At 42.6% G+C, this 25,071-nt stretch overlaps 1 protein-coding gene, 2 long non-coding RNA genes and 2 other non-coding genes across 7 annotated transcripts in view; 2 read left to right on the top strand and 3 right to left on the bottom strand.

Annotated features, from left to right (window-relative positions):
* LOC114873974 overlaps positions 1-3,091 on the top strand; it is a 42,690-nt gene extending 39,599 nt beyond the window's left edge. Inside the window, exon 3 of the long non-coding RNA XR_003789020.2 lies at positions 1,844-3,091. This is a non-coding gene — a long non-coding RNA (uncharacterized LOC114873974). The remainder of the gene's footprint in view (positions 1-1,843) is intronic.
* Positions 1-25,071, bottom strand: part of LOC114873975 — a 103,268-nt gene that overhangs the window by 24,221 nt on the left and 53,976 nt on the right. The window lies entirely within an intron of this gene.
* On the bottom strand, positions 9,796-9,868 carry Trnav-aac. The gene has a single exon. It is a non-coding gene; the product is annotated as a tRNA-Val (tRNA).
* On the bottom strand, positions 10,393-10,465 carry Trnav-aac. The gene has a single exon. It is a non-coding gene; the product is annotated as a tRNA-Val (tRNA).
* LOC114873971 (ras-related protein Rab-37-like) overlaps positions 23,133-25,071 on the top strand; it is a 55,683-nt gene continuing 53,744 nt past the window's right edge. For all 3 annotated transcript variants that reach the window (XM_029182790.2, XM_029182791.2, XM_029182789.2), the window contains exon 1: positions 23,133-23,611. The gene's annotated coding sequence lies outside the window, so the exon portion shown is untranslated. The remainder of the gene's footprint in view (positions 23,612-25,071) is intronic.

The raw sequence follows: 25,071 nt of genomic DNA, 5'->3' as shown, positions 1-25,071 counted from the left end.
ACTCGAGCGTGGCACGGAGAAGGGTGCTCGAATGGAAACCCGCCCTGAGCGTGGATGGTGTTTCGATCTGTTTTGTCTCTGCTTTGTCCCCGACCCTCCATACGTTCCGGCCGGTAATCAATCTCGTCTTCCGTTCGACTTCGACCCTGTTCCATGTTTTCCAGATATTTTTTAATCGAACCTCGGCTGTCCACCGCTTGTCCGATGGACAAAACGCGTCTGGGTCTCGGTGACAGGGAAATTTTCACGAAAAAAACCTGGAAAACTCTACTACCGCCTCCGTACTGTCGTTTGAAAATTAATTGGATCTCTTGGCTGAGCTTCGAATTAAATTTGAAAATATTTTCCCTACGAATCGAGTAGCTACTAGAATTTTCGATAGAACAAGAAGGCTTAATTATGCGAATTTAGTAAAATTCTTAATTTTTCATCCGATACCCCGAGAGTTCACCGATGACAAGAATAAATGATAAACGTGGCGAAATCTAGAGCGGTTCTTTCAATCGTGTTTCGCTCCGTACGACGACGACGCTCCACGGTTATCTGGGTCATTCGTGCGACCTAACTTGCACCCGTGTGTATGTTCCCACTTATACACGACGGATAATGCGCGTGCATGCCCGCGTTTCGACCAGCGTTGCACTATGCTGCAACAGTATTCGTGTGTACGGGTGTGTAAACGATCGTAAATCGGCGATCGAGACACACCGTGTACGTTGGATCGTGTACCTCGTAGCTTTCGCGCTTTGCAATGTTCCCTCGTAATGATTCATCCTGCGTTTCCGTGATACTCCATTTTCTGGATATCATGGTACCACTTTTCAAATAGAAAAATCATGTATACCATATGATTCTAAGACAGGGCTGTCAAACAATCTTTTAAGGTAAGTGTGCAATTTATTAATTGCAGGCTAGATATCAAAATAGATAACATTATCACAATAAATTTCTAAGATTGACGACTATATCTTGCCAATTTGAATTAGAAATCAAAGTTGAAACCCAGCCACGAGTACCTACTACTTTGCACTTCGTTGATACCCATCAATCCTCGCCAATTTGAGGCTAGTCCATTCAAAACGCATATATCAAAATCGCAAACCTCTTCTTACGAGCAGATTGCAGTGTATCCGGCACGAACGTGCGCATAAGTGCACACCGGAATGCTCGACGTAGCTATGGTGCATACTTAGCGTTGCATGTGTGCCGAACGCACACGTATGCACGCGCACGCGCGTCCACCACACGCAGGCACGCATGCACGCAACCGTGTGTACCGAACAGAGACAGATGATAGGATCCGCGAGAGAGGTTTACGTGTGCAGGCATGTGCAAGCGCAAGGTCGAACCGGGGTTGGGAATTCGGATTGCCAAGGGTTCCCACCCCTTCGTTATTGCACCAGAATTCTGACACTACCTGAACACGACTGACTAAGAGAGAGGGACAACGGCAGGTCGAACGGGAGAGAAGGAGAGAAATTATTCCTCGTCTCGTTCCGTCCCGTGGTATCCTTCGGGAATACCTACCGGGTGGGTAGGCAGGAATCGTGGTTCTCGAGGAAACCTGTTTGCTGATGGGGTGGCTGTAAGGATGAAAGGTATTCTTAATGAGAATGATATCGAGTGGAATTGTTTCTTTGTATAGAAGTGTCAGACGGACATGTTGATGAAGATGTTGAGGAACGATCAAGGTTTCATTGATGAGATTTTGTGTTTTGTAAGTTTCAGGAATTATATTATTAATTGAAGATGTAGGGTGAGAGCTTTTTTCTTAAGATTTTGCCTTTTCTGAAGTTTTTATAAGGAGAATTGTTTAAAGTTTCTTTTTCAATTCTGTTTTCAGGTGACTGAACAAGGTTTCCAGAGATGACAACCACTGGGATCAGCCACAGAGGACGAATCCTAACACAATTTCACGAGGATCACCCGTTATATACCCAGACCGATCTGTTCGCGTAATATTATAGTCCGGTGAACAGTAATCTGGGTTACGCCCTCCCCTCGATTCATAAGAACCACGCGTTAAAACGGGAGAGATCGTGATTTCTCTCCTACCATCTCCTTCTCTCTTTCACCTCTGTTTCCTCTTCTCTACTATCTCCTTTCCTAGCTTTCCTTTCCTTTTTCTTTCGACCCGACTTCATTTTTTTTTTTCATTCGCATCCCCCCAAATTATGTCATCGTCCACTATCGTCTCTATTAACTTTGGAGCACTGTTTAAATTTTATTTCAGACTGGTTCTCATTTTCATTTTCAAAATTTGAAACTGTACGTTTTCAAGAAGTTTTTCCTACGCTTATTTCTTACGTTTCAGTGAATTTTTCCTATGCTCAGTTTTGCTCCTTAGTTACAACGTCCTGCTTGAACGAGCGAGCGAAACGAACGCTTTGCATTTGCTTCCTCCGAGAAGCGAATTTTTTTATCCTACAACGTTCTACTTCGCTCTACTCTACTTTTTTCAACCGTGGTCCACTTTCCCGCGTTAATTCTGGATTTACGAGCGTCCGTTTGCCGGTGTAACACGAGTTTCGCGAACCTGGCGATTCCTTGTCTCGCGAAATTGCCACCTGCAATATTTTAAGGACCCAAAACTTTGCAAACACCAATTGTGTTTTCATTCAATTTTTCCCCTTTGCTTCGTAAACGTTCAAATTACGCATTGCCCTCCGTTTTGTTTGCAGAGACGACAGGACCTGACCCAGCAAATTTTATTGAGTAAATCAAGGTCGAGCAAATTAAGGGGAACATACGGTGCCGTTCGGATGGCCGGGATCTCTCTGTCGTGACGCAGAAAAATCAAATTAAACAGCCGCTTTTAAGTCGAATTAAAACGAATGCGCTTAATTAAAGCGGCCTCCGCCGCTGAACTAAAGGAGTTTTATTGACGTCGAGCTGCTCCTTTGTCGGTGCTACATGTACCCTTTCATTATTAACTTAAAAGGTGTCCACCTTTTTTCCTTTCTTTCTCGGTTTTGATCGTAAATAAAGGCCAAATGTTATGGCAGATTCCTATGTTTATGAATGAACACCGTTTGCGGATAAAAAATAATGTATCCCGTTAATGACTCAATAAAGTACTTATTCCTTGAAATTAAGGTATTAGAAATTTTTGCAAATTAGGTAATTGCAAATTAAAAATATAGACAATCTAATAACGAATTGATCTGGTAGAGCATCTCTGAGGACACATCTGTTGAAGATTCTACCAAGTATAGACAGAAAAGCGAGCGGATATCACAAAAGGAGCTAACGGAACCACGTTCGCCGGATAAAGACGAACGTTAACGGTGCCTGAGGTTTCACCGCGCTAAATACACGCCCGACACGTTTCCCTCTCACTCGTCGTGTTAACGTCGATCCCACGCCGACCCAGACCCTCTTTCTCTCTTCGTCGCGATGATGTCTGCCGTGAAAAGAAGCTGCCATCCCGAGGAAAAGAGACCTCTGGCTCGCTGAAAATCCCGAGAAAGAGAGAAGGCTAGGGGAGAAACAACCCTCCTCTCTTCACTGTGGGAATTTCTAATTGCGCGCCAATGTCCCGACCGCAGAGCAAGGGGAACACTCTCGTCAGGGATCAACAATGATGATCAACTATTACTATTACGGATACGGGACACCGATGAATTAGCTATTCTCCTTATCTACTTATTAACCCCTTCGCTTATAATTTGTTCGATAGTTGCGTCAGTCAGAACTAACTATTCGTTGCTTCAATTTTTAAAATAAATAAAGAAAAATGAAATATCAGCATTCAAGGATCCTTGACTGAGCAAATTAAAATTAGAATTAAACTCATAGCGAAAGTATCAGCCAGATTTGACTCTGATCTGAACTGTAAGTTGCATCACGAGTGTGACACGATATGTAGGGCAAAGGGTTAATGAGCTACCATTTGTTATTAACCCTTGAATTTCAAACCACCAATTTCAATTTAATTTTCTACGTAACTATGATCCTTAAGTAGCGAAAGGGTTGAAGCTATACCTCGAATAATATTCTTAGATTGAATAAATGAATTTTGAAAAAAATATATCCAGGACAAAGTTCAGCAAGTAAGATCTTCCTGTCTGGAACATCAACGAGTTGCAGCTCGCTATCAGCGAGAAACGAGGACGAGCATGTGCTCGTTGATTTAGCGTCGTTTCGTTGGAACAATGAGACGGCCACGTCGAAAACGCGGTTATTTAATACAGATATTTTTCATAAGTCGTATTGTGTGCAAATGTTAGCCCTTCTCTTTCTTTCTATAGCTTGTAAACGTGCGCGCGCGCACGCATTCACAGCCTGTCCGTAATTCGCAACGCGTGTATCCCCGCGAGGCGCGCCGCGTGTTAATAAATCTCGTGAGCGGTCGCTGGAGAAGAGACTGTAAGAAAAACGAAGAAAAAGATCGACCAAGAATCTCCGGGACGAAGAAACGAGCGAACAGGCCTCGCCGCACACGAAGGGTGCGCAAAACGACCGGCATCGTTTGCGTTTCCTCGATCGGTTCATTAATGTCCCCCCCCCGTAATTTCAATGGTACCCAGCTTGACGCGAGAGACAGCCTTCCTGTCATCGAAGGATATTTTTATCGAAAGTTGAAATTTTTGGAAATTTTAGTGGACAACCATGAGTTCCTAATATTATCATTAGAACGAAATTTCGTTAACATATAAAAAAAGAAATTGCAAAGAAATCGAGAATTTGATTTTTCTCGCGTGAGAAACGAAGGTACAGGTTTTGTCTTTAAACCCGTCTAGGGATGATTCGCAGATTCATGTGTGAGTGACATGTGTCACAAGGTGTGTCGAACCCTTATTTAGAGACGCATCAAAAGTTAGCCCACTTCCAGTCACACATACACGGGCACCAACCACCAGAATACTGGCCCCCTCTTCTTCATTGTGCTCTTCTAATACGGACATATTTTTTTTTTCTTCTTTTATCTCGTTCCTTTTTTTCGTCTTCTCCGATGGTACGGAAACGGGAGCGTAGAGGATTTCGAGACACAATGCGAGCGTAATTGGCAGTCACCGGATGCTGAGAATTGGCTGTTTCCCATGATTCCGGAATTGCCATTCATTTGAGGATCTTAATTTTCAATGTAACTCGAGAGATTCTGTATCCTCGAATAGTTTCGTCAATCTCTCCTGTCCTACAAGTATAATTAGAATTAAAATCAATTTAACGGGATCATCTAATTCCGTCCCGATAAATTGAACCTTTTCCCTTGGACAGGGCAAACAAACGCGGAACTAACTTACCCGCGTCGATACAAATCGAGTTTAAACGATACACGCGTTACGCTCGAAGGAGTCTCGATTCCCCCATCTCGAAATCGCGGCGATCAGGCATTCGAACGGTGGTAATCGTGAATAGGAATCCCATTCGAACCCTCGGAACACCGTCGACAAATAAATACAAACGATGAAATGTGCACGCCCCATTTACGAATTACGAAATAAATCTAATAATCCAATGTTTAAAAAGAGATAAAATTTCTATTTGCAAGATTCAACCTGATTTCTACGAAACATCGGCTATAAATCCAATGATACGAAAGAAATATCAAATAAAAGTTTCAGAGCGAATAAACCATAATCGTTAAGAAAGTCGGAAAGAAATCATTAAAGAATGTTCTACAGTTGCTACAGGACTAATTTTCCTGAGATACATTGCAAACAGCCCATTATCGGCAGCAAAACGAGGGTGCCTTTACGAGTGGCGTCCATAAATCGCGCGAGACCTCGCGAAACCCTCCTCGGCGACAAATAAACACGCTCGAAACGGCCCTTCGAGTTGTTGTACCGACGTTGAAAAGTCGATTCATCATGGTACACGAAACGGAAGACTCGAGAAAATTGTGCGATTTAAGAGGAACATCCGATGGAGTCGAAAAGAATACAGAATAGCAGAGTTTAATTTCACGTGGAACGATAAGAAAAACTGGCTTTTTCAGCTGTTTTTATCAAGAAGCTTTTCATTGTTCAAGCACAAAGCATCGTTGCGCTTTTGTGAGTCTGTCTTAAGATCGTGCTTGTGTCTTTTGTCTTGGGGAATAGACAATGCCAAGATAAGTAGCGCTGCTTCGTGACCGAAGTGTTAACTTTACATGTTTTAGTAGATGGCTGATGGAAAGTGTATCTGTTCTTAATATCAATACTTTGATGGACTTATATTTTGTAGGATCTATGATTTTTGCGATTGTGTATCAAGAAATAAAGGAATTTTTAAGAAAATTTGCTCTAAGTTAAATTTATACTTAACCCTCGGATGGCGGACCTTGGAGAGAGAGTCACAATTTTAACGTAACTTTAATTTTCTAAATTTTACACTACTCTTTGTAAAATTGGAATAAAAACAATTTAATTATACTTATGAATGTTACCTAAAAATAAATCTCCAAGTATCGTTTTTATTTTTTGATTAAGTTAACTAACGTCGATCAAGGTTCAAGCGATCCTAACCCACGTGGCCATTATTTCGCTCGAGTCCGTGGCTCGTTGCTTTTCGTCCGCGTCACATGGGTGCCCCGTGGGTCACCCGGTATATCCTCGTTCTCATGTCGATACTGTTATCGACTACTAAAAGATAATCAGCCACTCGAGTCGAGTGGGCGTGCGACCGGCTGCATCGTCGCGGAATTTATTCAGCTGTCCCCAAATAGAGTTGCAATCCAATTCATCAATGTCTTGTAACTTCGACTAGACATCATTTATTATTTTTTAATATAAACTCGAGAAACTATTTACAATAATTGCTGCGATTTTAACGAGCTGATTATCGTAACCTTCTATTAATATTAATTAAGAGTTAATTTTTCAATACGATGTTTCAGTAGATGATATTATACATTATTAATATTATTTTTAATGATACTTAGAACGATTCTATTGTTACGAATATATGCGCTAATTATTGACAAATCGAGCCTGCTCTTTTCGCCAAAGGTTTACGTAATCGCGATTACGCGCGCGTCCTTGCGAGCGTATCCGAGCTGGTCACGCGACTCGTCTCGCCATTGCTTCGAGAATTTTCAACACGCTCGTCCTGGACTCGGGTAACGCTTCAGCATGAAAAAAACCGGTTCCTTCGGCTTCGCTCGAAAGTCGAAGCTGTGCCGTGAAATGTATCGCCGATTCAGGATTCCCATTTTTGAACTTCCTGCGCCCTGACGCGATCACCGGTTCTTCTCTCTCTTCCGCTTCGTTCTCTGCTCGTTCCTTTTTTCATTCATTAAAATTTTGCGCACAGAAAAATACTAACTGTAAATAATATATTTAATGGCACTGAATGGCACAAATAAGATATGTCCCCGAATGATTTCACTTGGTATGTTAAGGGTTAACCAGCAATGCAATTCCCTTGAATCTCTACTTGAATTATAATATTTCATTTAATATCCCTCAAGCCCTTCTGGAACCACGAAGAAAATGGCACCTTTTAACCAACAATGCTAAGTTCTCTAAATTCCCAACTCAAAAGAAGAAAGGTATCTTCTCAAGATAGCAATGCTGCCTTCCACATTTCTAAATTCCTCCCGAATCGCAAAGAAAATGGCCCTCCTTGAACCAGCAACGCCCCTTCATATCCCAAAATCTCAACCCAAATCACGAGAAGAGATTCTTCTCCAATCAGCAAGTCAACATCCTCCTCGAATATAAAGAACAACAACTTTCCATCGGTTACTTTGTATGCCACGCGTTTCCACCTACTTCACGAGAGAAACCAAAGTTTCACGCAGGTCGGAGGGATCGAAAAGCGTTGAAAAAGGCGAGAAACATAGCGGTGGACGATCGATATCCCGACATCCTGGCCCACGCGTGAAATCAATGCCTGTTGGCGCCGCTGAGGGCCGGTCACCATATTGTGACTCGCTAGAGATTAAAAGAAACCCAGTATCCGCGATAAGATTAATATCTTTAATAGAAAATAAATGATCAAAATATTCCGAAGATATCGAAAAAAAAAGGATCTGGGTATCGGTAGTACAGGAAGAATCTAAAGAAACGAATGATTTCAGTTGCGGAGGTCGCGTTCCATGGTCGCCATGTTGACGGAATGCGGCCGAGATTCCTGCATAAATTTCCGACCACTCTTCGGAAACGATCGATGATCGATCATACCGATGCAACCGGTCGATATCGATGTCTTCATGACACTATGAGTGTCCCATTATGTTAGAGCAATTAATCTTTCTATGAAATGATTTTCCGGCCATGTTTTATTATGTATCAACACGTTTTCTGGGATAATGAAATAAATAGAAGTAGTATTAATAGCGGCATTAATGATATTAATTAATCATCGAGAGAGATCTATGCAAGGATGCTTCGATTACAATTAGGCATTCAAATCTTTTGACGAGAAACTTTTATATATTAGAAAAGTGATCTGCAAAGAAACAAAAATTCTTTGAAAATACACCACCAGTTTTCCCCGAAAAATTCGCATAAAATGTAATAGAAATTTCGCGAATCGAAACATCAGAAGGACGTCAAGGTGTACCGGTTGCCCTGAAGAAACACGAACGAACGTGGCTTCGTAAATTCGCGTTTTATCGTTACCAGCTGGAAAAACGACCGGTTGTCTCGTCCTATCGGCTTCCACAAATCGCCTCGTTCGATTGATAAAAACAGGAACGTTCGGGCTGGTTTATTAAGATCGTGTCCCGATATTTACGGGGTGGTTCGAGACGATCGGAGGCGTAATCGTGGCACGACCAAGAGAAGCGTAACTCTTCGATAAGGGAGCGAGCGTTTCGCGACATATACGTAAGAACCGTGAATAATCCCCGATTATCGTTCGTAACGGGAATAATCGATAAGCGTCCAGTATACATACTCGTTCCCATCCGCCATTTAATTCCTCGAGAATTATGTGAAACTGCAATGAACAAGTTTTTACCGCGTCTCCTTTTTTTCATGTCTTTGAAACGCGTATAAATTTTAGCGTTATCTTTCATTTTACGACCACTTTAATGTCCATCAATTTACACTCACTTTTTTATGTAATTATGTGGAATTATCTGTCAGAGGAATTTCCATCTTTACACGTCGTTTGGATATTTTTGAAAGGGGTGAAATTTGAATTCCTCGAATGTTTGCAATTATCGTATTTTACACGTAAAATATAATAACACTAAATTGATTATATTTAGCGTGTTGTAAAGTTATTTGGTATATTTCGCAAAATTTGCATATTCGCAATCCCTTTTAACCCAGAAACGTGTGGTACCTCTTTTTTTCAGTTGCTCAATTTTTGGACATTTTTTCGTCCAGTCACAGTTAATCATTGGACGGTCTTTTATCGTCAGCACCGAGGTAAAAGAGGCCTCGGAATAACGTGTCGTGACCTCGATACGCCAGCTCTCAGCAATGGCTGATTCGTTGGTTGGCTCGCGGCCCGATTTTCCTTCCGATATCTTTCCGTTGCACCCTCGGAAACCACCCCCTGTTCGTCGCGGCTTGCACACGCTCGTCCCCGGGACACGATGCTTCGTAAACGGAACTCTACAGGGTGGTCGAAGAAAAATTTACAGTCAAAACTTCAAGAATGTAGTATTCATCAAAACGAATAAAAAGTTATAGTAATTAATAATCCTCTTTTTTAATCAAATCCTATATTAAATATTAGTGCTACTGTTCTGTAATATCTGATGTTAGTTTATGGAAAGTAATAGACTTCTCTGTTTGAAAAACAAAGGTTGCTCTTCTGATAAAATGGATCCATGAAAAAATCATTCTGCTCTTTTATGCGACATCTAATAAATTTCATTAACTATCATGACAAAATTTCAGTGTAAAAAATAACTGTTTTCGCCCGGGATCGAACCGGGGACCTTCCGCGTGTTAGGCGGATGTGATAACCACTACACCACGAAAACCCTGTGATAGAAAGTACTTTCTGAATCACAGTCAACGTTCAAATAATATATAACTTAAGTGTTATTATGCACTAAAAATTAAACAGATTAATATATTATGTCATAAAAAATGAATTTAAACTATTAATAAATATAGGGTGTTTTTAAATAACATTTATTATCCGATCCTTTGGACCTAAGGGTGGCTAATTTGTTTTAAAAAATTTGTTCTAAAAAAAACCACCTTAAATTTCAACCTTATTTTCAAGTTCTCCTCAGGGTTTCTAATAGTGTAATAAATGAGATTATCTATATTATTCGCATAACATCGGTAGCTATAAAATTTAAACTATAACTTTGAACAAGGTTGTAAAATGAAATTTTGAAAAGGAAGTCACGAATGCCCATGACAAAATAAAAAGTTTAAGATCGGTAACGCGTAAGTGCTAAGTATAGAATACCACCGACCCGTTTCCATTTTAAATTCATATTTTAACCTCGATTAATGTGCGCAACCATAAAAATCAGAAGGAAAAAAGAACAAATGTTTCCGCCCGGGATCGAACCGGGGACCTTCCGCGTGTTAGGCGGATGTGATAACCACTACACCACGGAAACATTGTGTTCGATGTTTGTTTAAGAACAGCGCCGATGTTAATATTTTATAACAATTATACCATATAAAAAATTAATTAAACTTTCTTCTATCATCAAAGAAGAAACGCGTACAATTTGATGCCACGAAGAATGTCTTTCGATGGCACAAATTTTTCAAATAAAATAATAATAAATCCGTGTTTAAAAAAAGTGAATAAATATATCATTTTCATCAAACTTTCTGCGGACTAAATTTCTGGAAATTCTCACCGACGATCTGATTGACAATTTAATCGGAAAGGATTAAAACTGTTGGTCGAAAGGTGAAGTGGATCCTGTCGATCCGCGGCGCGACAGGAAACGAGTGGAAGCGGAAAAATCGTGATCAGATGAGGCGAGGAGGATTAATTAAATCCGCAGGCAGTCGCGAGGAAGCCGCGTGTCATTCGCGGCAGAGCAGCATCGTAAATCGAAGATCCACCCGCTGCTCGACCAATCAGAGTGTCTCGTACCAAATCACCAGCACACGTTGGCAAACCTGCACATCGTCCTGTTCCTCTGATCCTTTCACGAGCCTTCTATTGTCCTTGATGCGCTCCACTCCCACGCCTTTGCCCGTTTCTCGTCCCGAAAACCAGCGTATCCTGTACGCCTTCCTCCTCTATCTCGCTACTTACCAGCCTCCTTGATCCTTGTTCATCCGAAGGATCCTGCGGCGAAAGGACAAAAATCCGCCTCGTCTGGTCTCCTGGTAAATATTGGCTCGCGCTCGAGCGACTCGCACGCTCCAGGAGACGAGGACTCTTCAGCTTCGATGCGAGTCCTTTCGAAGGATACGGGTATCAGGAGAGAATTTAGGGTGAGAGGAAGAGGAGGTGAGATGAGTTTAGCACCTTTCGATCGGACTTTGCTGATTTGCTTCGCGGTATATAGATTTTCTTGCGAAATTGATAGATTCAAAAATGATGGATAGATATTCGTTTTTAATTTAGGGTTACTTCTTGGCACGTTAATAATTTATTTGTAATACTTTTCTATCGGAATTTACTTGGAAGACTGTTCAAGATTTTCATTCCACAGTTAATATTGATGTTACTGAAAGTAATTAACAGTTAATCTTCTACGCTCCAAGAATTCTTCTCATACAGTTAATGCTTACTTAATGACCGAAGACATTTAAAAACCAGTTATACCAGTTCTAATTATTAATTTGTATCACTACTTATCATTTGTACTCTATTTTAGCATCAGAATAATTAATTTGCATAATGTACGTAGATGGTATCGAATAGAGATAAGGATCTACTTAATAACACGTTTCAAGAATCGGAGAGAAATGTTTCATTAGATGTTTCAAAATCACGAGTAAGTAAAGTGTTCCTTGGCTCGTTTTCTTTCCAAATATTCAGTCAGAGCGCTAATGAGTAAGATCCACGAAACCGCGGTGCTAATAAACGAGACGACCAAATATCGAGCTGCATCATCCCATCTTTGGTTAATTTCCAGTTTCTGGGTGTTCTAGAGAAGAGGCGATATTTTTGCCTTTGTCAGATTAATAAGACCTCAACGAAAATTCAAAATTACCATAGCGATAGATGAAAATAAAACTATCGGAATGATGTGATGATGTTTGACGAGTATTGTAACACCATATATCTGCCTGAAGCTTAACTCGAATCCCATGGAATCGTCGTTACAATTCCTCTGTCGAGAGTCCGAAAATTCAGACGTTCGAAACGTTCGCGAGGAACGTCAGATTCCTGACGACGAAACGGGATTCCAGGACGGTCGGGGATCGATTTCGAAACGGAGGTCGGCCACCAGGTTCCGATCCCGTGGATCGAAGGCTTGCCAGGCATCCGTCGATTCCGTTCGCGAGTACCCGCTCGAATTTGTCGAGCAGAAATACCAACGGACGCCGCCTTTTATTCCCGCCTCTCTCCGTCCTTTATTCTTCGTCTCTGTTCCTGTTTCCCGTGAACGGCTGGCCAGGTTGGAACGCTTCCAGAAGCGATTTGCATCTAACGAAGCCACTTTGTTCTCGCGCGACGTGGCCTTTCTTCGTGGGACACAAGCGTCCCGCGTAAATATTGAAAGCTCGAACGTCGGCCCCCGCGCGCGACCGAGAAAGATGACTCGAAAGAAACGAGCCGAAGGTAAGTAGGTGGAATGGCCAGTGTCGTAACACGTTCCAATTTTTATTCCCTATTAACTCCATTCAGAATATTCCATTTATTTTTCTATCGACGAAATTTCAATAGTCATTTTCTAGGCTCTTTTCGCGATGGCACATGTAATGATTTTGAAACGTAGAAAGTCTGATTGGATTTCATGACATAAAAGTATTGCAAAATGGCACTTACGGCGCACTTAATGGCTACTAAATCCTCCATTTTTATTTTGATACATAAGCAATTGGTTAATGAAAATTACTAAGCTAAAAATTATTGAATCCACTGCTTGTTCTAACGTAGAATCAGCCATTTTGTATTAAAAATATCGATGAAATACATACGTAGACATCTTCATGAATCTTTAAACTTTAAATTGATATACCATCGATGTTATTTTGTCGTACTTTTATGTCATGAAATTCAGAAAGATCAGGATCAACATCTCAAAGTACAAAAGAAAATGGAAAAGGAACCGCCACCGGAAGTGTTACGCCACTGGTTGCTCGCAAGGAGACTCATTAAAACCGTGCACCACCGAGTGGCGAGATTTTTCTCGTCCAGAAAAGCAAGAAAAACGAGGTACGACGAGGGGTGTAGCTGAAAGACTATGAAAGATCCTCGGTTGTGGGTTAAAAAACAGAGAGGTAGAAACGATGAAAAGTTACGAGCAAAAGAAAGAACACCGAAGAAACAAACCGGCTTTGCTAATCCTAGATTGAAATCCTTGAAACGTTCACGACACTTTGTTCGGCTTAACGGGTCCGATTTTACGCTGATTTATGCATCTTTCATTCGTGGCTGGAATAACGATCGCGATTTCGTTTTCTGTCGACGGGTTCGATTATGATGAGCGTGTGGCTGCTCGTTAGCAGCTCGTTAACTTCGTTCCAGCGGAAAATCCTTAATTACTACGATCGAGAGCGGAACAACGATCGCCAATTCTTCTTCTCTCGACGTTTCGAGCTTGCTTTTTAAATTCTGTTGCTTAGAAATTTTGGAATTTTCACCGGTTAACGTGTTCACCGCCACAGTGGACGTATTAAAACTGTAATTACTCAGTATGCCATCGGTTAATTGTAAAATTCAAGCTTCTGGATTCGTTCTTTGTACCTTCGGTCTTCTGGAAATTATTCAATTCCATACGGAACGCGGAGGAGATGAATAAAACTGCTTGTTTGTCTGTGCCAACAATAACGATATCTCGCGCTAACAACCAGCGAAAATCTCGTTGTTGTCGTTGCATTACATACATTTCGAGTCCGTCAGCCTCTGATTCAGGATTCAAAGCATGCTCGCCAGTAAACCGAGCAATTTGGTCCGGCGTACGGACGGCATACGTGCAGAATTGCCTTACCCTCTTCCACCTGAATTGCTCGTTCTGCCGTGTAAGGTGTGCTTTAACCGTTTTTCCCTTTGCTGTTACCTTTCTTCGCCGCTGTTTCGCTCTCTAATCTCCCGTCCCGTGTTTAGAACAGCACCGACCAATGGAAAACTGTCAGCAACTGCGCACGTGTAACGCACTCTGCTGCTTTCAATGGTGTTTGCTACCTTTTTCGTATTGCGCAAGAGAAACAATTTATTGCCGTTCGATTGGTTTCTCCTTTCAGATCGCACTTTGTATTATTCTATGCGGGTCAATTTTCACCCTTCGTACGGGAGTCCCATCGAAACGCTGTTAATCCTTTCATTTGCATTCATTGATAGTTGTTACTCGTCGATATTCAATAATTTAACAGGATGTTTCAGCAAGGATGTTCGAACGGAAATCGATATTTAGGCGGGAAATAAATTACGATACGAATCGGCGTAATTCGAAATTCAAAAGCTCGTAGGGAGGATAAGAGAGAGAGGGAGAGAGAATGGTAGCTCACGGTTAACGAGAGAATTTATGCGAGTTTCCTCGAGCGGAGAACGACGATGCCGGAGGGCAACGCCGATGCACGACCGAAATAACCGAGATTTATTTCGCGAGGGTCCGCTAAATCCTGTTAAACGATGCTCGCGCGCGCAACTTAACACCGTTCGCACTTCGCGGCTTCCAGCCCGCGTTGATTATCGACGCTAACGAGACCAATTAATTTGTTTCGACGTCGATGTTGTAAAAGGGGCGAATTTCGGGCGCGAACAGTGTCTACTAACGTCACTGCGCTTTATGATAATGTTTCCAGGATAATCCGCAAGCTACGGGGGAACTTTATTGTTCTGCTACGATTGAAAAGGAAAGAGTTAAACAATGGTAATACACTTTCGCGAAAACTGATCGGATTGAACGAGAAAGTGTCTGGAGTCGGCGAACGCTTACTCGGATCCCTATTGCCCACGTGCGTTCCGCATATGGGACTGATTTATCGACTAGTCGAATCCCATAATTCTGTGATCGAGAGCATAATTTCACGACACCATAACGGAACTGTCGCGTACTACCATTGTACTGTCGCATACGCACAAGGGAAATAAATACACGCTTTCCATGGATTTTAAAACGAACCAATTTCGGTATACATTTTCTATCGTGGCTCTCCCCATGGTCCGCCATTCAAGGGTTAACCCTTCCGACCTGACTTTCCCTCAACTATGTGTCCCATCTATATTTCTTCATTCTTCTGTTCCAAATTAATAACGGATAATTAAATATTCTTTCATCGAAAACGACAAACGGCAATGGTAACCGCGGAATTTCGCGAAACCGCGAGTTTTCCAGAAGCGAGAGAAATAATTCAGCTATGCTTTCGTAGCTCTTTCCGCCAGCTGTACGAATAATGAATTATTGAGCCTTATCGCGTGCCACGTCGATGCCTTTCCGGTGGAAATCGATTCATCGACTCGGCGTCGCGCCATTCTGAAGCTTATCCGGTAAATCGCGCGACGTTTTGACGGATATCGGAAAAAGTACGCGTTACATCATCGACAAAGGGACACGGTAATGTAAAAAAAAGTTTTATCCGTTTCTATGTGTCATTTTTCGTTACACTATACACCGTTACACCGATGTTGCTTGTTAGTTTACCTACTCTTCTGCTCTTTTTATCGACAACTAGATAATAGATTATTCTTCAGCTGTGCAACGGTACCCTAAATGATCCTGTATAGCATGAACGCGACAGGATTTTCACGAGTTTCGTTCGATCAATTATCCCTCCTACGTATTCGACGACAGCGTGGACAAGGGGATGAATCAACGACGGATTAAAATAGCTCCCGCGCCATAACCCGTGTCACGAGTTATTTTTAAGCTCGAATTCTTTTCGTGGCTCCTCTATTAATAGGCCCATGCTGGCTAATAACGATATTTTAGCCGCTTAACGGTTTCGCTTTCAATGCCGTCTTTATTACTTAAGTGTAGGAGGAGAAAAAGTAGCGAATTAAATTTCAGATCACAAATGATGGATAGCAAATTAAAACAGATTCCTTTCGCTTGAAAAATGAACAGTATCGTAGTTGATATCGAGGAAGATTAACACTAACGTCGCTAGTGGACGATGATAAAGACCAACGTGACGAGTTCATCACGAACTTTATAGCCAATTTCCAACGCTTCAAGTATGTAGCCAGCCTAATATCAACAAGTGGAACGACGTCAGGGCTGAATCGAATGGAAACAGGAGAGGAGAGGGGCTGCTATTACTCAACTACCTTTAATTTTAGCCCGTCCATTTGGCAGCTATTGAATCCACTTTCGTGCGGATGCCTCTTTTCCTATCTTTATCACTATTATATTGCACTAATTGAAATCTTCGTTCTGCCGCGATAGTTCTAAGTGACTCCCAAGTTCTAGATAGCTGTTACATAATTCAAAGTAGTTACTACTATGTAGTTCAAAGTGATTGATATAGTTCCACATTGCTCGACGTTAAACTACCGTAGTTACTGTACATAATTCTAGCATCAAGCTCTAGTTTCGCGACCTTGATTCTCCGGTATCTCGAACGGGACGGGGTGGAGGACGTCTGATGGCGAGAAAATAAGGGTGGCGAGAAAGAAGCCGAATCGCGACAGGAAGACTCCGTGGCCCGCCTTTCTCTCCCATGATTCCGTCGAATTTGCATGCGAGGCCGCTTTGGACCGGTCGAGATATCGATTCGCAGGTGGCTAGCCGAGGGGATCGCTTACAATACGATTTATTACGGGGGACCACCTGCTCGCAGAAATCTCAATCGATGCCGCCATAGACGGGAATGATGGAAGCGCGGACGAACGGCTTCCCACGGATCTTCATTAAGATCTTCAGCGACTGTTCGAGCATGAAACCGGGTCTCACGAAACCCTCGATCCTACGAAATCTCGAGTTTTCAACATCGGAAGCCTTTAGGGTGGCTGGTGATTTAATTGAAAGAAGTTCCTTAACGTGGGTACAGTTTGATACCTGGTAACTCGCTAAAATATATATATTTTGCGATCAGAATTTCTTCTCCATTTGTCTTTTCCAATTAATTCGTTAAAATGAATTTCCTAGTAACTGTTGTGACAGTCGAGAGGGTGAGACATCGAGGCAATATGCTCTTTGAAAGAGTCAGAATGAATGAAAGAGGTGGCCAAAAACGGGCGGCGCGGTGTGCAAAAGGAGCAGGGAAAAAAAGAGAAGCCCTCGGTGGCAGCCGGTTCGGTGAGTTTTTGACCGTCTGGCGCTAACTGTTGGCCCCCGTAGTGGCCTCACAGGTACCACGGTACCGTCCCACACATGGTCCCACTCCAACCGCGGGCCCTTCCGACACAGAACCCTCCACCTCCATCCTAACCACGTCGGACGCCCACAACTCTCGCGAACCCCAGCCCTCGTGATTTATGGGACACGCGCACCTTTCCTATACTGTCGAGAATCGTTCGAAATCGCGCATCTTTCTGGAAAACCATTTCTCCATCATTTCGAATGAGTATTCATTTTTCAAATCGAATACAGTCGAATTTTGGAATTTTACAATTTTCTCTGCTGTGATGCATAGTTTGATGGCGTACAGTGACGCAGAAGAAGGTGGAAGGAGAAGAGGTCGAAGGTACGACCTCGAGGAGGTCGTCGAAGCGAGTAAACGGAACGTCAGCGTGGACTGCGGGCAATATCGGCGGCGAACGTCAGAAGGCCGGCCAACTTTTTTTCCTAGCGAACACAGACAAATCGATATCTACTCGCGCAGCGGTTTCGCGTTTTCCTGCTGCAGCAGCCTCGACCGCAGGGTCACTGACACACCGTGTCGTTGTCTGATGGAACACGACCGGCTCCGTTCTCGGTTTCGATGAGCTACGATCTTTCCTTCGAACGGAACAAATCCTTCTCCACGACCACCATTTCGTCTCTTACTAAATTAAATCGTAGTATGAATTTTTTGGAAAACTGTTCCTTCATTCTGTGATCACTATCAATCCTTAGTAAATAGAATTTTTTAACATTTAGTGCACTCTGCAGTAAGATCCAAAGGCTTTTGTTTTGATAGATATGAAGATAAGGTAATGCCGATTTCTAGCGACGGTACTTGTTCCTATGAAACTAGAATCAATTCGCGAGACGCCATTCAATCCGATCGTGTACAAGGAAAGCGAGGGAAACTGGGTCAGCGCAATTTCATAAAACCTCTTCCTGCAACAGCAAACAACGCTATGTACTCGCTTTTATAGCGTACCATCGACCCACATTCTTGCGTTTAGTACGCTCTTGGAAAAGTTACAAGACTAACCAAAGACGTGTCCATCAAACAGTCCGCCTTAATTAAGAAAATTGACCGTTTCAAACGAGTAGGTACAAAGCGCGAGATCAGCATTTCTTATTTAGGGAGAAGATATATGGGTCACAATATGACCAGTCGACCGTATATCCGATGGTTAATTGAAAAATGGTAAAGGGTATCCCGAGTCACTGTAATAATTAACCTTCTCATCAATGTAGCGATGCTTGAATCGTTCTTCAGCGTACAATCAACATCAACGCTTCGATCCGAGAAGCTCGAAGCCACCTCCTCTCGGAACAGCAGAAAATCCAATGTCCCAACGAGAACACAGCAAATGGAGCCAGCAGAATCCGGTTCGTCGATCGTACAACCTTTCTACTTTCTGCCGTTCCTGTCGCCTTGCTAAAACCACGACCCTCTCCTCGTTTCTTCCACGTACGCCAGAGAGAGCGTGATTTTCTGTTCGCCGTGGCAGCACCGGTTTGGTACCACGGCCATCTCTCCCCTCTCCACGCTCCCTTCTTCCACCCTTTTATCTCTAATTCCGACTGTTTCTACCCCTTCGTTCGTTCGTCGTTTCATCCTTGTCGTCGACGGTGCAGGCTCGAATACCTCCTTCCTCGTCTGACGTTCCTCGTTCGTTCGTTCTCGAACGTGTTCACCCTCTTGCTCTCGTCGTTCCTGTTCCCTTTCGTTCGTTGTCAGTGTCTGATTCACCCGGCGGACACCTTCTACGGCCTCATGGTAGCCTGATACCATGGGCAGCCGGACGCAGACGTGCAAGATGGCACGCCCAACACCATCGGTCACGCAGACGCCGTCGTCGCTGGTCGCCGTCGAGGAAACAGGATTCCATGTGGAAAACCAGGTGGAATTCGATCGAGACAGGAATTTCTTGAACGGTGAATGATGTTCAATTTTTCCGGGGGAGGTTGAGCGGGGATTATTCAGGGGGTTACTTGCAATTTCTCTCGTTCGATGGCTGTTACATGCTTTATCGGCGAAAAGATGAAGACCAGTTGGAGGAAGATGACTATGGTAGTTTTTGCGATTCCTTCCTTTTTGTATATGTTTTTTTTTTATGGTTTTTTAATTTCTTGCGTGATAATGAGATTTGCGGGAGAAAGCGTTCGTATTCGCGTTGAATTTTCGATAAGCAGCGAGTTAAAAATATCCGACGGATGTTGGACGTCGTGCTCTGAATGCCGACCGTCGACGATAATGACGACGCAACGTTGATATCGCTGATTGTTTCGTCGCGAATGAATCGTCGCGTGATTACGTGAACGGATTAACGCAACTGCAAAGCTGATTTGCTCGCGATTCGTATCTGGCCATGTGTAAATTCGTACCTTGTTCTATTTCATCCGTTTATACGTTCACTTCGTCGAATAAATTTCTACGATATATTATCTTTAAACTCGTCGAAGAATAATTCTTCTGCTTTTAATCGAAGTCAACGTGAAAATTCATCGAACGCTTTAATTGGTGATTCTTAAACCCTTAATAGCCCTCACCGATTTCCCATCGTTTTTCCACTGCCCTTTTTCTCCCCGTTCGATTCGAATCCTCGCTATTTCCATTCGTCGAGTACGCATGAATATCGCGATATGCAAACGAGTGTCTCGCATTGCAACTTCCTCGACGATTTGCATAAATGCAACAACTCGAACCCGCTTGAAAGATAGACAATGCGTTTTCTGCAATTCCTTTTCTTTCCTTTCTACTTTCATTTTCTTACTTCCCCGTTATGATTAATTTTCATTTAATTTTTGATCGAGATAAGGGTTAAAATACCATTAAACAGAAACAGCGATATAATTTTCGATTTTATCTGAAGACTTTTCGGATGTCTGGCAGATGTTCGATTCGTTCGAGATTACAAATTTTTCTGACCGAATAATTTCAAATGTCGTGAAACGTGGCACGTTATACTTTCGCGCGACTGATTAAAGCGTGAATTTTGATCGGCAACGATTCTGGGCGAAAATGACGAGAATTTACATATTCGACGGCAATTTACGTTTTATAGAGGATACATTCTGTCGTGATGTCGGTGATTCCGGTAATTCGATTTCCTGATGAAAGGTGGACACGCGCCGACTATATTTTCGATAAAAGACGGGACAGGAAGTATGGCGAAGCATGTACTTCGCCAAACAAGATCGTCGAGATATGAGTTTCGTGGAAAAGAAGTTCGAAGAAAGGAAGTTCAAAAACGAAGACGCTATTTGCAACCGTGAATGTTAATGTCGAGAAGTTTTTTTAATTAGTTCCTTGAAAATTTCAGATACTTAAGCGTGTAAACTCTGACAGGATTTGTCTAATTTAGTAAATATGGAATTTGCAAAATTTAGAATTTAGAAAAGCCGGATAATATTCAATTTATAAGCTAAAAATCTAGTGCCAAGTTTCTGGTACACTTAGTCATCTAATTTGTCGCATCAAGATTGGATTAATCATTGAAAAAACTTCGTACAGTTAAGGAGGACCGATTTGTCCGCTCCCTCCATCGATTCCTCTCGCGATCAACGCGCGATCACGCCGCGAGGAGGATGAAAGCGAGTCGAGGAAGAGTCATTAATCATCGGTCTCGGACGTAGTCAGCGATCGAGAGGGCAGAGCCAAAAATGGCGGTCCACGGACCGAATTACAGAAACTGCGGACACTCGCTGCTTCCCCGATTGGCCGGTTCGCCCTTGGCCCTTACAGGGGTCGAACGCGACGCTTCCTCAAGAAGCGTCGCCATCCTGTGACGAGCTTTCGAAGCTTGCCAGGAAGCTTTTCGTCGACACGCACCTTGTTTCGCGCATCCCAGCTTCCTGCGACTCGCCACCCCTCGCCTACTCTCGTTTCGCCCTCCCTTGTCGCGTCTGTTTCTACGACACGCCGAGGGGTTGGTAATTCTGAACCAAGGGTTGCGATTTTATCGGCCGTGATTCCTGGACCAAGGGTTTGCTGGAAATCTCGCGGAGAATCGCGAGGGCTCTGCCTGCTTGCCACGTGGGCTCATTTCAGTAGTTACCCCCTTTTTAGGGGATGATTTTTTGGGACTTGGATCTTTGAATATTAAAACTGGAAGTAGGCGATATTTTGGGGGGTGTTTGAGATTGTAAATGCAGTTTCTTAAAGCATGGAAATTTCGATTCGGAATTTGACTGAAGATTTAGAATCTAACTGGATGATTAAGAATTAATCGTAATTATATATTTTATTCATACTTGAATTTCACTTTATTAGACATCATAATCGAACAATACAGAGTCTATCATTTGCATGATACGCAATCACGAGAACCAATCTCACACGTGTATGCACTTCCGTCAACCCGAGAATCGCTCTTCCCCCCACTTCCGTTGTCCATTCGCAGAAGCTCCTGTGCGACAAGCCTTGGCTGTGATTAGACTGAATTCGATCGAAATTAATGGACAAGGCGATCGATCGGGATGCGTATCTCATACAGGGTGGTAGAAAAGTCACGCAATCCGTATCCAGATCGGTATACGATACAATTTCCGTGACATTTCAACCACCCGGTATCTTGCTCTCTCGTCGGTTTTCACTGATTCACCTGTTAATTATGGTGTTTCCAGTCGCACGCACAGTGAAAACTTCGCGTCGCCGGATACGCGTCGATGAACGCGACTTCCGTTCTTCGCGCTAGCGAACCAGCCAAGTTCTCGTTGAAAACAGCAACTTTGTGTGTTGCGAAAGACACAAGATATTCATGAATATTGCAATCTTATGATTGCAAGTTATTAAAATTTCATTCTTAAAATCTTTTTCCATTAAATTTGCCATAATATCGATTGCACTGGTAGAAAAATGATTAGAATTCACTGCGACAGTCAACGTGTTAACGTAACGATTGAATAATTAAATTCTATAATATCTCTGTTCTCTGAATCAGAATTGTGAGCCTGATCGATCGTTCGCGCGAGCTTTCATTCATAAAACTCTCGAACATTGTGCGCAAGTTCGACCGACATACAACGGACTCTCTTTCAACGGGGGTGGATTGCCCGCGTTGCATATTTAGGCTCTTTCCCTTTCATCCGATCGTTTCCCCGCGTTTACCCCATCGAGTAATCGAAGCTGATACCACGTAGAAAAATTTTAGAAAAATTCGATATACCACCGAAAAAATTTTAGAAAAATTCTTTCATTTCACGGTTAAAATCTAAATATTTGTTGCAATTTTTGATGCAGAAGATATTCTTCATTTTATCTTGTGTTTACCTCAGTTCATTTCTATTGTGAATTTTAGAAACTGTTGGTCATTCGTAGCGATGTTTGCTAGTTCTCCTTGAATTCTGACGTAAAACGTAACGATTAATCGATCGAAAGGACGAAACGTTGAGTCAACTTTGCAGGGGTAATAAATTGTGTAACGTTTACCCGAGTAAACAAGTTTGATCACACTTAATAAACAGATATAGGATTCCTTATCACTGCCATAAATAATGTAACAAAATCGCATAATTAATAAGAAGTGATTCAAGCGTTCTACCAAAACAAAACGATCAAAATCTCCAATAAAATTAAATTCCAAACAAAAACACCCTATAAAAACGACCCTTTTCCCGCAATAAATCATCACTGATAGAGCGGTCGCTACCTTTCAACCCCTACAATTTACATGCACTATACAGTCTCAGGGTACGATCTATCCTCGGAACCGCACGGAAACATTGTCCACGGTGGTGTCCCTGCACCGGCATGCAGGTAAAGTGCATCAGGATGCAAGTGTATACGTTAGTGTGCCACGTGCGCGCACGCGTCCCTCTGACGCAACACGTACGCGGCCGCTGACGTAACAACGAGAAACCGAGTCGAGGACGTTTTATCGAGTGGAGGTTAGGACGATGGCTGGTTGCGCTTGCGTGCGTCCTCCTTTCCTTCCGTTCGACACGCGTTCTCTCCGCTGGCTAGCTGGCTCGTTTTCCTCTGCACCACGAGGAACGTGTACATCGCGACAGAACCAGCGGTAATCCGAAACGGTTGTGCGTTCGAAACGTTTCGCGAAACCGTTCCTGCCCGCGAGCCGACCCGAGTCGCCCGGTGCACCCATCACGTGACCGCGTCAACCGCGACCTATCGCAACCACCGAGGTTTCCACTAAAGCGTCGGAAAAACACCGGGCAAAGGATCTTGCACGCGTCTTCGCGACGCTGCCCTTTGCGACACAGCTTCGGCCCTGTTCTTTTTTTTTATTTCGTGGGTGGAGCATGTGATCGATAACGGACCAGTTTCCTTTGCGTTTACCAGCTAACCGACACCGAGGCGAGAGTTTACGATCGTGCACCCTGGTCGACGAACCACCTGCATACACACAGGTACATTCACTTTCAGTAGTTACGGGACACCTTACAGTCACCATAGGAATTAGCAATTTTTAAGGAATAAATATTTGGAACTTTGTCCAGGGGTGTACTAAGAAGTGTTCCATAGCGTCCATGGTCTGTATGCAAAATATTTGAAAAAGAAACCTAGTATAGAGCTCTGGGTGTAATTTCCAGTGAAATTAACCCTAATTTGAATAGATGCTTTCTTGGGGCTGTTATTTTATCGGAGCACTATATTAACGAAATGATTTCTCGAAATAATAAATACTCCATGACTTGTGAACGGGAGTGTACGTCACATGGGGTTAACCATTTACGAATGGTCTATCGCGCATGGGGTTTACGAAACGTGACGATGGAGGGGGTGCGTATTTTCGAAGTGGATTGAAATTGGCTTAGGTGAAGTGGAGTGGAATTGAAATTGAAGCTGTGCAGAAGGGAACGATGCAAGGGGTGGAAAAGGTTGATGTTCTTCAGGGAGGGTTGGGTATGTGGGTCAGTGGTCGCTGCTTTGGGCGCTGTTTCAACTCTTTGGAGGGTGAAAAGGGTGGGTGGAGGTGAGAAGGTTTCTTCAAGAGACTGTTTGCATTCACAGTGACACGAATAAGTCTGCTTTAATATTGATGCCGATTACTGATGATGAACCACGCAAAATGAAGGGTAGTTAAATCTAGTCATAATCAAATGACATTATTTAAAGTGCTCGATTTAATTAAATTTTTTACTACAGCGGAAAAATCGATGGTAATTGCTAATTCTTTGAACAAAAAATAGCTAGGTCCTGACCTTGATGCTAAAGCTACATCAACAATTTCAAGATGGAGGTCGGGGATAACCTTTCGTTGTGGCATTTAATCGATATCGAACCGTGGTTTTAAAGTCGAGACTCGTGCATTGTTTAGCGACGATACATGAAAAAGAAATAGAACATGACGCATGAAGATGCGATACACGGTACTCGTTTATGTACCTTATATAATGTACACGTTGAATGACACTTGCAGTCACGTGTCATTTGTCAATTAAACGAGTTATTTCAGTAATTACTATTACGATAAAAGCGAAGGTCGTCGTACGTGGCAACGACTTCGTAACATGCAAATGTTGTTTGCTTTTCAACGAGAGAGCACGAATTACGTTTTTAACCCAGTTTCTTGTTATAACACATGGAAATGTTTGCAATCGGCAATAATTACCGGAACGCATGGAGAAAATAACAGGTTTGAAAGGAGCACCGGTTTCTACCACTGCAATTACGACTATCAGAAAATTAACTTAATCTATTAGCATTCCGAGCAGCTTGTTTTCAATTACTTACCACGGAAATAAATATTACCGAATTTTATGTGAAATTCAATTGCAACTCCTTATTAAAACTCAAATATTTTTCTCTGCAAAATGAAGGCTACCGAGTTTATTACCTCTAATTATTAAGTTCGCTAGCAGCAAAT

The sequence above is a fragment of the Osmia bicornis genome, chromosome 12 (assembly GCF_907164935.1).
Source record: "Osmia bicornis bicornis chromosome 12, iOsmBic2.1, whole genome shotgun sequence".
In the NCBI taxonomy this organism is placed as follows: Eukaryota; Metazoa; Arthropoda; class Insecta; order Hymenoptera; family Megachilidae; genus Osmia; species Osmia bicornis.
This window is presented reverse-complemented; position numbering and strand designations above follow the sequence as displayed.